Below are 12,500 nucleotides of genomic sequence, written 5' to 3'. Positions count from 1 at the left end.
ACATTGAATTATCCAACGGATACTTTGCTTTATTTATATACTTATTTTTCATTATTGATGACAAATATGCAACGATAGGTACAGACTTTGTATTTCAAAGTTGGGAAAACATTTTAACAATCTTAACAATCTATAAAAATATATTCGAAATTCTATTAGTTTTATTTATATTTTCCAAAATGACGCCGGATTTTAATCAGATTTATTCATTTGAGTTCCTGATACTTTATAACATTTACTGGATGAAGGAAACTATACATTTCTGATACCAGCTAAATAACAGCTATCGAATTGTGACATACGTACACACCTCTGTCATAGTAAGAGCTCTGAAAATGTTTTATAAGCATTTTTATTATTCAGACACACACACACACACACACACACACACACACACACACACACACACACACACACACACACACACACACACACACACACACACACACACACCACATCTACGTATATAAATCTTGATGCCAGAGGAATATTGCAGCAGAATTACCAATCCTTTAAGGGAAAAAATATGAATGAATATGTAAGTATAATCGCACACGTGAATAAACAATTAGAAAATCTACAGCCAGACGTAAGAGTAAGCTTAAGTAGTAAGCTTATGCAGACCTAACAAGTATTTATAACTGAGCTAGTCTTACACATTTGCCATCTTTTCCTGGGGAAATTTGAGCGTCGCGCGACGTCTCGCGACACTCAAAACCTGTTTCGTGATCAAGGGCGAGATACTACGCTAAGCTCCACCTACTCATGTGATGTAATGGGAATGTCCATGGCTAGCTGTTTTATGGTATGTTATCTTTTCAACTGGTACAAATTATTTTGGAATATGATATCCTAGATGGCTTTTGATGTCTTATAATGGGATGTAATGTGTTATTGTAGCCGACCCCCGCAACCTGCAGCGTGGCATACTTCCCCCAGGTTTGGTCCAGGTCCACAGCCTGTCCTCTCGCCCTCACCATCAGCAGCTTCTTGACGACGCATACCGAGACCTGATTGGTTGACCACGGACACCTCACGGCTCGCCCATTGGACCGCAGGCTCCCCTCGTTCCCACTTAAGCTCCGGTACCCGGGCTGAGTTCAGAGGGCATACCTGGATCTTCTAGGTCCAAGTTTTTTTGTCATTGTCATCATGGGTGATAAAGAGATTGACACCCCCACGACGGACAAGACGATTGGCCCTTGGTGTAACTACTTTGGGTGTAGTTACGCAATACCTGCTTTGGGCTAGCGCATTTAATTACAAGCCTTTATGTGCAAGTAATTAAAAGCACGAAGCACAGTGGCACCCAATAGTTTCACTGCGAAATGTTCGGCCGAACACATAAGGGCTCATGCCCGTTCGGCAGGGTCCCGACCCCGACCGGCCTTCCCATACAGAGACGGTTGGCTACCCGGTGTGCCTCACTTTTTTTTTTTATACCACTTCCGCCCTTTCATCGTCCAGTTAATAAGCTCTGCTAGCCTCCTCCTCTACCCATCATTCATCACCCTCGCTATGACGTAACTCATGGGTCACGTCATCAAATTAGCATTAACTGGGGAGCCTATCTCTTGCGAGGAGGCTCTCTAGAACATCTTAATTATCACTGTGGTGGCAGTCACACTCCTTTTTAAGGTCCACAATGGCTTCAAGGTGACAGCTGCCAAATCCGAACACCTGACCCCATTTCTTTCGGCCAAAGAAAGCTCAAAGACCATGGCTTTTCAACTGCTCCCTCCCCCGAGATGAAGGCTAAGTGTACGATCGTGGCGAAAAAGATTGACAAGACGATCCCCCCACGATCGTGCGAGTCCATCTGCCAGGAGGTTTCTGTCAAGAACGGTGTCACTGTTCTCGACGTCTTTAAGCCGCCCGAGTCGCGAATCGTCAAGAATCGTCTCATCCCCCGAGGAAGCCCAGAAACTTCTCTCGGTGACTCATGATGTTCAATACATCGGTCCCCGCCTATAACTTGGAACCCGAATGCTTCATTCACATCGACCAGTGCTTAAACTGCTACCATTATCACCACAAAAAACACCAATGCTTACACCCCCAGAGATGCTCTCGGTGCGCTGGTGAAGGTAATTTCTTCGCCAGGTGCACTGAAACCATCAAATGCTGCAACTGCGAGGGATCGCAGTTAGTGGTTCCTGCCCTAAACTGAGCTCCGCCAAAACAATAACACTATCCCTTCCTATGCAACAGCAGCTGCTACACAACCTGCTCAGACCAGTACACCCAGACGACCCACGACTTCCTCTCGGACAAGTCTGCCCACACAACCCCAAACAAGCACCCTCACACCTAACACAAACCCAAAGATACAGGCCATATTACACTTAAGTCTCATCGCTGCTAAATACAACACTAAAAGATTCGCAAACATTGTCCCTATTAAGCTCCAAAGAAACGGCTTCCCCAGCATTGTTGTCCCTGAGGAAATCTTCGAAGACGAAAACCTATACATCCCTGAGTACGCCACAACAAACACAGAAACCACAGGAAATGAGGTGACAGACACTCACCCAGAGCCTCATTGTTCCTCACAACACCGACACCTCGTTTTGCAACCTCAGCCACAACGAAGACATAAAGAAACAGTACAAGCAAGCAATTCTACAAATACCACTGATCACAAACGCAATCAAACCACACCACCATCCACGCACTCCAAGAAAGACAAAAAAGATCCTCCTATCCCCCAAACTCGTCGTCATAGATTGGATGACACCATTCTTGACGACGACAGTAGCGACTCCGACATCGATGTCGAGGGCGTTCTCGAGGCCGGGCTTCGGCTCTCGGACCCCCTGGGTGGAGCCGCTCCACGCCAGGGGACCCCTGGGACAGCGCGGGAGCATCGGGAATTGGTTCGCCGATTCCCAGAACTTCCGCGTCGTGTCCTGTTCACAGGACTCCCTGCCTGACCTCGAGGAGTCGTCGATCGCACCTCGATCGCGGTGCCGCTACAGGGATCAGGTTTTGCTACACAAGGTACACCCAGGTAAAATGGGTGTACCTTGAGTGACTAACTGACGACCGATCGAGCCGGCGCGGGTTCCTCGCTACGCCGATCTAGACGTGCAATCCCACACACGAGCTGCATCTAAACTAAACAAAAAACTCTACTTCACACACAAACACTTCACTCTCACAAACAGCAAACACTAACAAACACAAACTCCAGCTTGTTCTGATTGAATGAAGCACAGACGGTTCCTTGTAATGGGTCGTGATCGATCTATTGCACGTCTGAACTCAGCGAGGAAGCCTCTTGCTTCCTCTTTAATATCGAGTGGGGTAGGTTGGCCTGTAGACAGACCAACAAACTCTGTGCTTGACTCAACACTGGCTGGATGGACTCACCCTCCATCCTTCGTTCCGGCTGGAGATCAGGTTTGGGCCATGATCTCTTTCTTTGGCATGGGACAGGGAGTGACGCAGTTTTTCGGGTTTTGCCGCATCACTTTGAAGCCACCTACTCATTCCTTTCAATTTTCCCCTTCCCCAATCCACTCATTTTGTTCAGTTGTTTTGTGCTCTCTTTCTGTTTTGTTCACTTGTTGTTTTGGTTTTTGTGGTCCGGTACCTTTTAATCTCCTAATAAAGTAATCTCCCCCAGGTACTGCCTTCTCTTATCCCCGTTTTTAAATACTTTTACATCGTCTCCTGACGCTTCGTGACCGCCAACTCACCTCACCCTCATTCATACCATATCCTTACCATAGCGTTGACCCTCATCCTTATCCTTACCCTGACATCCCACTGGTTTCGGTTTTCGACACGTGGCGCTTGCTGCTAGTACTCATGCCAGGACCACAAATCCTTTAGCATAAGGGTTTGTGCGAGCCGAGGAAAGAAGCGTCACGGCCAGTGGAGTTAACCAAATTGTGGTGAGGCCGCCCGAGCCGCGCCCCTCCGGAAGACCTACGGCCGAGGGAGAGAAATCTCCTCTCAACCTGGGCCTCTATGTGGCCTCACTCGAGCTTCATCCTACTTCAGCAGTGATGGTTAGCCGAGGGACAGCTCTGGAGCCACGGTCGAGAGGCCGTGGCTTCGAGCATACCGCAGATGGCGCCAAAAACCTACCAAAAACCTAGCCGCGCGGCGAGCACGCCAGTCTGCCGATGGCACTGGGCCCCTCAACCCCTTTCCCCTTTCATTGCAACTATTACCTCAAGCTTACCCTGCAGGCTGGGTGAAGCCCTGGCTCTTCCTTCTCCTAAAATTCTTTTCCTCCTCCTTATCCTTCCCCTATCCCCACTCTTCCCCCCCCCTCCCCCCTCTTCCACCCCCCCTCCCCCCTCTTCTTTACACACTTTAGCTTTAGGCTGAGTTCAGCACTCATGATCTGTGGTGCACATAGAGATCACCCACTTGGCGTGATCCTGTTGAACAAAGTCACTTGACTGATCTATTTCGAGATTATTTGACAACAAGCTACACAGAGAGCTCCGCCAATTTATCGTTGTTCGCAGCGGCAATTGGCCAGGCTTTCTCTGGTAGTAAGTGCCCCCTTACCACTCCCTTGGAGAGCGAGGTAGCAAACCTGGGCTGGGCCCCCTGGTCCTGGACATAGTTTGTGACCGCACCAAGGGCGACTTTTCGGTGCCTGACTCTCGCCCTCTCTTTTCCACTTCCTGGTGCAGCCTGGGCCTGCGGGAAACTCTGGTTCCCAACATTCGCCTGGGCTGCGGTGACGTGATCACACCTCCCTTGTAGCAGGATTGGTGTGCAGAGCATTTACCACACCAAAGCTCCGAGTTCAGCCCACCCAGGGGGATCTCCTGTCCTGTGGTGCTGAAGGGTCGAGTTGTAGGAGACAGGGAATTCCGAGGTCCTTCATAAGACCTCAGCTCCTGAGAGTAGGAATAGGGATAGATCCCCGAAAGGGGAACTAACAGACCTATCCTCTCTCAATGACCAAAGCATGAATCAGACCATGGCAGTCACCCTGAAGCCTTTCAAGGCTACAGGGGGACAAAAGAAAGGCAAAATGCAGGCCGATTGTGTCCGGCCTGCATAAATGAGCAAGGACAAGACAGAAAAATCATCAACAAAGTCTATCCATGCACCTCAGACCGAGAGTAATCTGAATTCCCCTCAGAATTCTCAAAGTCAAGAAGGGGCTCAAGCTGAACCAGCCAAACCAGCTGCCCCCATTACTAAAGGCCTTACACCCCTGCAAAGGGGAGGCGTGAAGCGACGAAGGGTGGAAACTGACTCTGAAGAAGAGTCTGAACCCACCCCAAATCAACTAACGCATTTTAAGGTATCAAACAAGCCTCAAGACTTCGACAATTCCTACCAATTGGTTAAGGCATTAGAAAAGGAAAGGCAAGTCAGACTTTCAATTCGAATCTGTAGAGATGAGGGCATGATTATTGTCCCCAAAGATAAAGCCACTCTGAACTTCCTGCAGGAAATCAAGGTGCTAAAAGACGGGAGAAAAAGTGTGTATCTCGCCACTGACCTCCCAAGAGAAAAAGACCAAGATGGTGCTACTTGGTTACTCACTAGGGTTTGACATGGAGGTGATCACGTCTCTCCCACAAGTGGTGGAGGCTTCCCGCATGACCAAAGCAAAGGTGCTTTATGTGCCTGAAATTTGGGCATCACCAGGCCAACTGCAAGGCCAAAGCCATATGTGGTGTATGCAGCAAGGCACATAAAACAGAAGTGTGCATCAGGGTACACAAAGATGGCCAGAAGGAAGCAACAGCCATGTGTCCAAACTGTGCCAAGAAACATCATGCCTGGAGCCTGGCTTGATCTGCCAGGAAACAGGCAGTCATTAAAAAGCAGGAGCAAGCCAAAAAGCATCCTAACTTTATCCCTGCACCCCCAGGCACCTATGTCTGGGGACAAAATAAAAGGGAAAGGACTCCCCGAGCTCATAAGAGGAAGGAGACACCCCCCCAGCCAAAGCCGGATACCTCTAACAGAGAGGAATTCTCCAGGCTTGCTAGTGGCAAGAAAATGAAAAAGAACCCAAGGGAAAAAGGTTTAAAGGCCACAGTAAAGGACCCCCAATAGATGATAATCTCTTCTTTGAATAGAAGGATATGACTCTCTTGTTGAGTGCTGTAGTTTCTGCAGTAGCAACAGGCTTGGGGAGGACCAGTGAGGAGGCGGAGAAGGCAATCCAGGTCGCCATGATGGCTATGACCCAAACTGTTGCAGCTCTGAAGGGAAGGAAGCTAGAAGCCTCCAAACCGAAAATGAGCAGCACTCCCCTCCCTAAATCCTCGAATGGCAGGCTAGCTTCGGGAGGACAGGCTGAAACTGTGCAGCAGAAGCCCCCACTGCAGGCCGAGTCTATACAGCCAGTCTGATCCCCTGACTCGAGGTGGCACTCCCAACCAAGGCTCTACACCTCTCAGTAGACCCTTAACCGGAGTGTCTGACTTAGAGGAAGTTATACAACCCTCAATCAACGAGGATCTATATTTATCAGATACCACCAGCACTGAGAATCTGAAGCTGAAGCAAGTGACACTGAGTAACCATCATGGCACACAATCTAAGTATTCTGCAGTGGAATATCTATAGCTATAAAAACAAGAACTCCTTTCTCCAGTCAATAGTGCGAGCAAGGAGCATTGACGTCGTCATGCTCCAGGAGACACTAACTATGGGATCTGTGCGCTTCTCAGGCTATCATGTCTTCACCACTCCAAACCTGGATGGTGCTAGAGGCCTGATGACCCTGGTAAAAGAAGCAATCCCATGCTCCTTAATAGCCAATCCGCTGCACTGTGTAGATGGGGTTGAATCTCTTGCTGATGAGATTCATCTGCCTGGGGGTCCTTTAAAAATATATAATGTATATAGCAAACCAGTGTGAGAGCTTAGATTTAAACCAGGTCTATGCTACCGTAGCACAAGACCGAGTGATCATAGGGGGAGACTTCAATGCACACATATCCATGCTGAATCCCCGCAAAAGGCCGAACGCGGCAGGCAGGCATATAGCAGAAGTGCTTGACACGTTCCCTGAGATCGCTCTTCTCAACACCAAAGAACCAACGCACGTGAGGGGAGGAGTCCTAGACCTTACCTTTGCCACGGCAACAATGGTGGAGAGAATTCGGTGGTGTGTCGATGATACGGTTACTAGTGATCACTACAGCATAGTCACCACCCTAAGGGATGCAGGTCCAGCCCAAAGACCACATCACATTCCCAAATGGAAAACAGACAAGGCCAACTGGTTTGCCTTCCAGGAAGGCTTGGCTCAATGTCTGAAAGACAATGAACCCAACAATAATGAAAATGTGGATGTGCTAGAGGCAAGGCTAATCCAGGCCATAAATCAGGCAGCCTCACAAACCATTCCCAAAACTCGCCCATGGTCCAGAACTCACAAAGACGCCTCTTACTATAATGAGATCAAAGAGGTCAACCACAGGGTTAATATGTGCAGAAAAAAAATTCCGACGGCAAAGAACTCCCGACAATCTGGCCCTGATGAGGGAAGCTGTTGCAGATGCCAAGGAAACTGCCAATAGAGTAAGGCAGGAAAAATGGCTGGAATGGTGCCAGACTTTTGGAAACCAGATCAGCCTTACAGAGTTGTGGAAACGGGTCAGGCAAGCGACAAGCCGCCAAGCCCTGAAATGCACTCATCATGATCCACAGTCAGAGGCTAACAGATTGGTGCTTGGGTTCTTAGCTAGAACCAGCAACAACCTGTCTCCAGTGATGAGGAAAAAACAACAAAACTGAACTCCAGAAAGACTTGCTCTCATCAGAGACAAAGCACGAATCCGATGACAAGGATGCCTTGTTCTCTCTTGGGGAACTAAGAAAGTCATACAAAACCAGTTATGGATCAGCACCGGGATGTGATGGGATCTCCCACCCCATCATTTCGCATTTAGGCCTGGCAGGAGAACTTGTATTCTTGCAGGTTATCAACAAATCCTGGCAAACCGCCACAGTGCTCCAGAGCTGGAAACAAGCCCCAATAGTTCCCATCCCAAAACCAAAGGAGCCTGGCAAGTACCGTCCCATCTCTCTCCTCAGCTGCCTGAAAAAAACAGGCTCCGATGGAAGACGGGACCCCCTCATGAACACCTGTACGGGTTCACAAGGGGTAAGAGCACTGCACACAGCATTTCCACACTCTTAAGCAAGATCTGCACCTCGCCCGCCGTGGTTGTCTTCCTAGACCTGGAGAAGGCTTTTGAATTGGCAAGCCCGCTTGCCATTCAAGAGACCCTAATCCACAAAGGAGTCAAAGGCAGACTCTTGGCCTGGATTGCTGATTATTTTAAAAATAGGTCAGCAAATATCAGATTTCAAGGACACCTCTCGCAGCACATGCCACTTGAAAATGGAACTCCTCAGGGAGGGGTTCTTAGTCCAGCCTTGTTCAATACCCTCATGTCCAACATACTCGACATTCACCTGACAGAGGGATGCAAGATCATCTCTTATGCTGATGACTTGGCAATCATAGCCTCTGGCAATCACTGCCTAACTAAAGCTCAGCGTTGTCTGAACCTGTGTCTGAAGAGCGTTGTAGGACGGGTCTAAAAATATCGGCAGCAAAATCCAAAGCAATGGCTCTGAGAATTAATGTCAGAAACAAAAAACTCACTGTGCAGGGTATGGATCTGGAATGGGTTAAGCACTACCTATACCTTGGTGTATGGTTAGGACACACACTCACTTTCAAAAAGGAGATCCAATACCTGCTTGACAGAACCAAGGAAAGACTGTCAGTCATGAAAGTCATGACAGGGAGACACATAGGAGCAGGACACAAAGTACTAAGATCATTCTATGTACATGCTGTCCGTCCAATTATTGACTATGCATCTGTCGCCCTCATTGCTTCCAGCACAACATTAAAAGACAAACTGGAAACAATACAAAACGAAGCAGCCAGGATCATTCTAAGTGCACCCAAGTGGACAAAGGTCATCAACCTCCTCATGGAAGCTGATTTGCCGTCCATGGACACCAGAATTGATCTAATGGCAGCACAGTTCCTTTCCAAGGTCCTGCAGGCACCCAGAAACTCTTATGTAAGACAAAGAGTACTCAGACGCCTACAACAAGACTACCAGTTGCTTGCGGGCAACTCTTGGCTCACACATACAGCCAGAGTATTGATACGCTTTCAGCTAAAAGAACCATTGCTTGCCAAGGGCATGGACTCCCCTCACCCTGACTACAAAGAATCCCTGCCGTGGGCAAACCAAATGATCGAATTCTCAATTTTAAATCTTACAATGAGAAAAAATCAATATTCCATGCCTAGTCTAAAGGCACAAGCACAAAGGGTCATTGATCAAATAACTCCTCCAGGTAGCATAACATACTACACAGACGGATCTGTGGATCCCATAAACCATATTGCAGGCGCCGGCTTCGCAACAAGGGATACCCCACCATCCATTAGGGTCACTGACCATGCCTCAACGCTCCAAGCTGAAACGGTTGCGATCATGGAAGCCCTGGCACACGCGTTCCTAAGGGCAGGACACGTCATTCACACAGATTCTAGAGCAACTATTGACAGCTTACAGCATAGCATGCCCCCTGACAACATGTACCTCCTGTCAACAGTACTAACCATAGCCCAAAGAATCCTCAGTCAGGGTAGAAGAATCATCATTAACTGGGTCCCAAGCCACATTGGCATTCACGGGAATGAGCTTGCTGATAAACTAGCTGAAAAGGTCAGGTGTATGCCCCCATACTCCATGATCGTTAAACCTAGCTGAAGGGGATTAAGCCAAATAACCAATGCCACAGCATGTGCGGTCCTCTGGGGAGCACATAGAGAAAATGTCAAAAACTCGCTCGCTGCTAAGTGGTACTCAGATGCTTCAGGCTATGAGCCACTGGCCCTTCCTCCAAACACAAAAAGAGGTACCGAAGTCATACTATTCAGACTAAGACTAGGTTACCAATGCGCTTGGTAAATTATTGACAGTGAGACTGCCAGGTTATGCAAACACTGCGGCGAGTCTAACGCCACCCTATTATATTACTTGCAGAATTGTGAACACACAATTTCTAAGACAGGGACCACCCACCACAGCTGCCGGGCTGATAAAACGGGTCTGTAACATGCTTACTCCGTGGCAGCTGGATCACTTGCGTGCAATCAAGCCACCGCGATAAGCATGCAGTTCAAAGAAACCACTTGAGTTAACTAGAAATAGTTAATACAGGCCGGGCCACTCCAGAGAAAAGGCCCGGGCGAAGCATGCCTTCGCAAATCAAATTGAACTGAACCTGAGCAAGACACAGCAAGCAGCAGCCAGGTCTACCCAGGCCTTAGCCGTCGGGGGAGCCGCCCCAGCTCTCCCTGTCGATCCCCAGCACACCAGCCATACCTGTGGGCACTCACACCCACACCCAAAAGCTCCTTAAAGAGATGATTGACACCAGTTTATGGCAGATGCAAATCCATTGCCATACTGGTGACTTTCTGGAGTGACAAATACCCAGCCTTCTGGAGTATCACAGTTATCGCTCGCTCGCTTAGCTCCCTCACTGGAGGGGGAGTACCTGTAGCCGACCCCAGCAACCTGCAGGGCGGCATACTTCCCCCAGGTTGGGTCCAGGTCCACAGCCTGTCCTCTCGCCCTCACCATCAGCAGCTTCTTGACGACGCATACCGAGACCTGATTGGTTGACCACGGACACCTCACGGCTCGCCCATTGGACCGCAGGCTCCCCTCGATCTTGGGTGGCTGGCACAGCTCAGACCCACTTAAGCTCCGGCACCCGGGCCGAGGTCAGCACTCAACGGTCCTCCACCTGAGCAAGACACAGCAAGCAGCAACAAGGCCTACCCAAGCCTTAGCCGTCGGGTGAGCCGCCCCTGCTCTCCCCGTCGATCTCCAGCACACCAGCCATACTTGTGGGCACTCACACCCACACCCAAAAGCTCCTTAAAGAGATTTTTGACACCATTTTATGCAAATCCATTGCAATATTATAAATACCCAATGTAATTACGAATATGCATGAAAATAATTTCGGTAAGAGGAATGCATCTGCCACCTCGACTAATGTTTACCACCTACTTGACATCTGTCGACTTGCGGCTAGTCCCTGACCGTCATCCAGCTTCTGATTGGCCGCTTAAAATAGTACAGTGACGTCATGATATAAACAAGACCTCGTTTTATTAGTCACCATCTGACAGGAGTATTGTGTTAAGGGATTCCCCTATGACTAGGAGCTATAGGAAATTACCGCGCATTATTTTTCGTTATTTCCTGTTGTTTTTTATTTGGACTCGACAGTCTGAATTGAATAATGATGGAATTCGGCGAAAAAGACGACTTGCGTGATTTCCTGATGATTTGGGTTCACAGGTGTCAGCAAGTATTTCTGACTAACATGAACCAGAAACACAACACCCATACTAAGGCAATAGATTTTAAGATGAGCATTGCCAAAGCATCTCTATTTAGTCCTATGGCTATGACATCCAATGTATGTATGAATATATATATATATAATATATATATATATATATATATATATATATATATATATATATATATATATATATATATATATATACAGAAACACTCAACACCCATACTGAGCCAAGAGACTTTTAAATGAGCATTGCCAAAGCATCTCTATTTAGTCCTATGGCTATGACATCCAATGTATGTAGTCCTTGGGAGGCCTTGGCACATGTATCATAATGCATGGTCCAGGGTCAGAGGTACAGGTAGCCCATGAATGTAAACTTGCTGAGATCACCATTTGCACTGGCACCAGGCAGGATCAGGTAGCATTAGGCTTCTAGCTCTACATGGCTTAGGTCTATGTTAGTTTCTAGATGAGGCAGAGGCCTCTGATAGGAGGGAACCGGAGCCCCCAGAAATATTTCCAGGCCCATTTGGCCGATATCTAGGTGATCAAGGGTATCCCCTTAATCACCATTTCTTGTGGAACCACAAGGAGTTGCCCTCCATTGCCAATTAAGTGGGGTCAAGACCCCCTACCAGTCATAAAGCTAGGTACACGGCAATAGATAATAGAGATACGCCCTGCCTTCTCTAGGCCTAAGCCTATGACATATGCAAAATCGAGAGGACGGAAGGGGTGTACACGTGAGTAGGAACTGCCCAAGGGAAACGTGCAGATCTTGAAATTTCAGCTGATGAAATAAGCTGATTTACCCAAGCATTACATATATATATATATATATATATATATATATATATATATATATATATATATATGTGTGTGTGTGTGTGTGTGTGTGTGTGTGTGTGTGTGTGCGTGTGTGTGTGTGCATTTAGATATATATTTATATGTGTGTATATATATATATATATATATATATATATATATATATATATATACATACATATATATATAAATATATATATATATATATATATATATATATATATATATATATATATATGCAGATACTCTCCCAGAAAAAATAAATAAATAAATAAGTCTTATCTTATGCTGAATGCGAATAAGGGTGTCTTCAT

Source organism: Penaeus vannamei, chromosome 5 (genome assembly GCF_042767895.1).
Source record: "Penaeus vannamei isolate JL-2024 chromosome 5, ASM4276789v1, whole genome shotgun sequence".
NCBI classification, from domain to species: domain Eukaryota; kingdom Metazoa; phylum Arthropoda; class Malacostraca; order Decapoda; family Penaeidae; genus Penaeus; species Penaeus vannamei.
Note: the sequence above shows the minus strand (reverse complement) of the source record.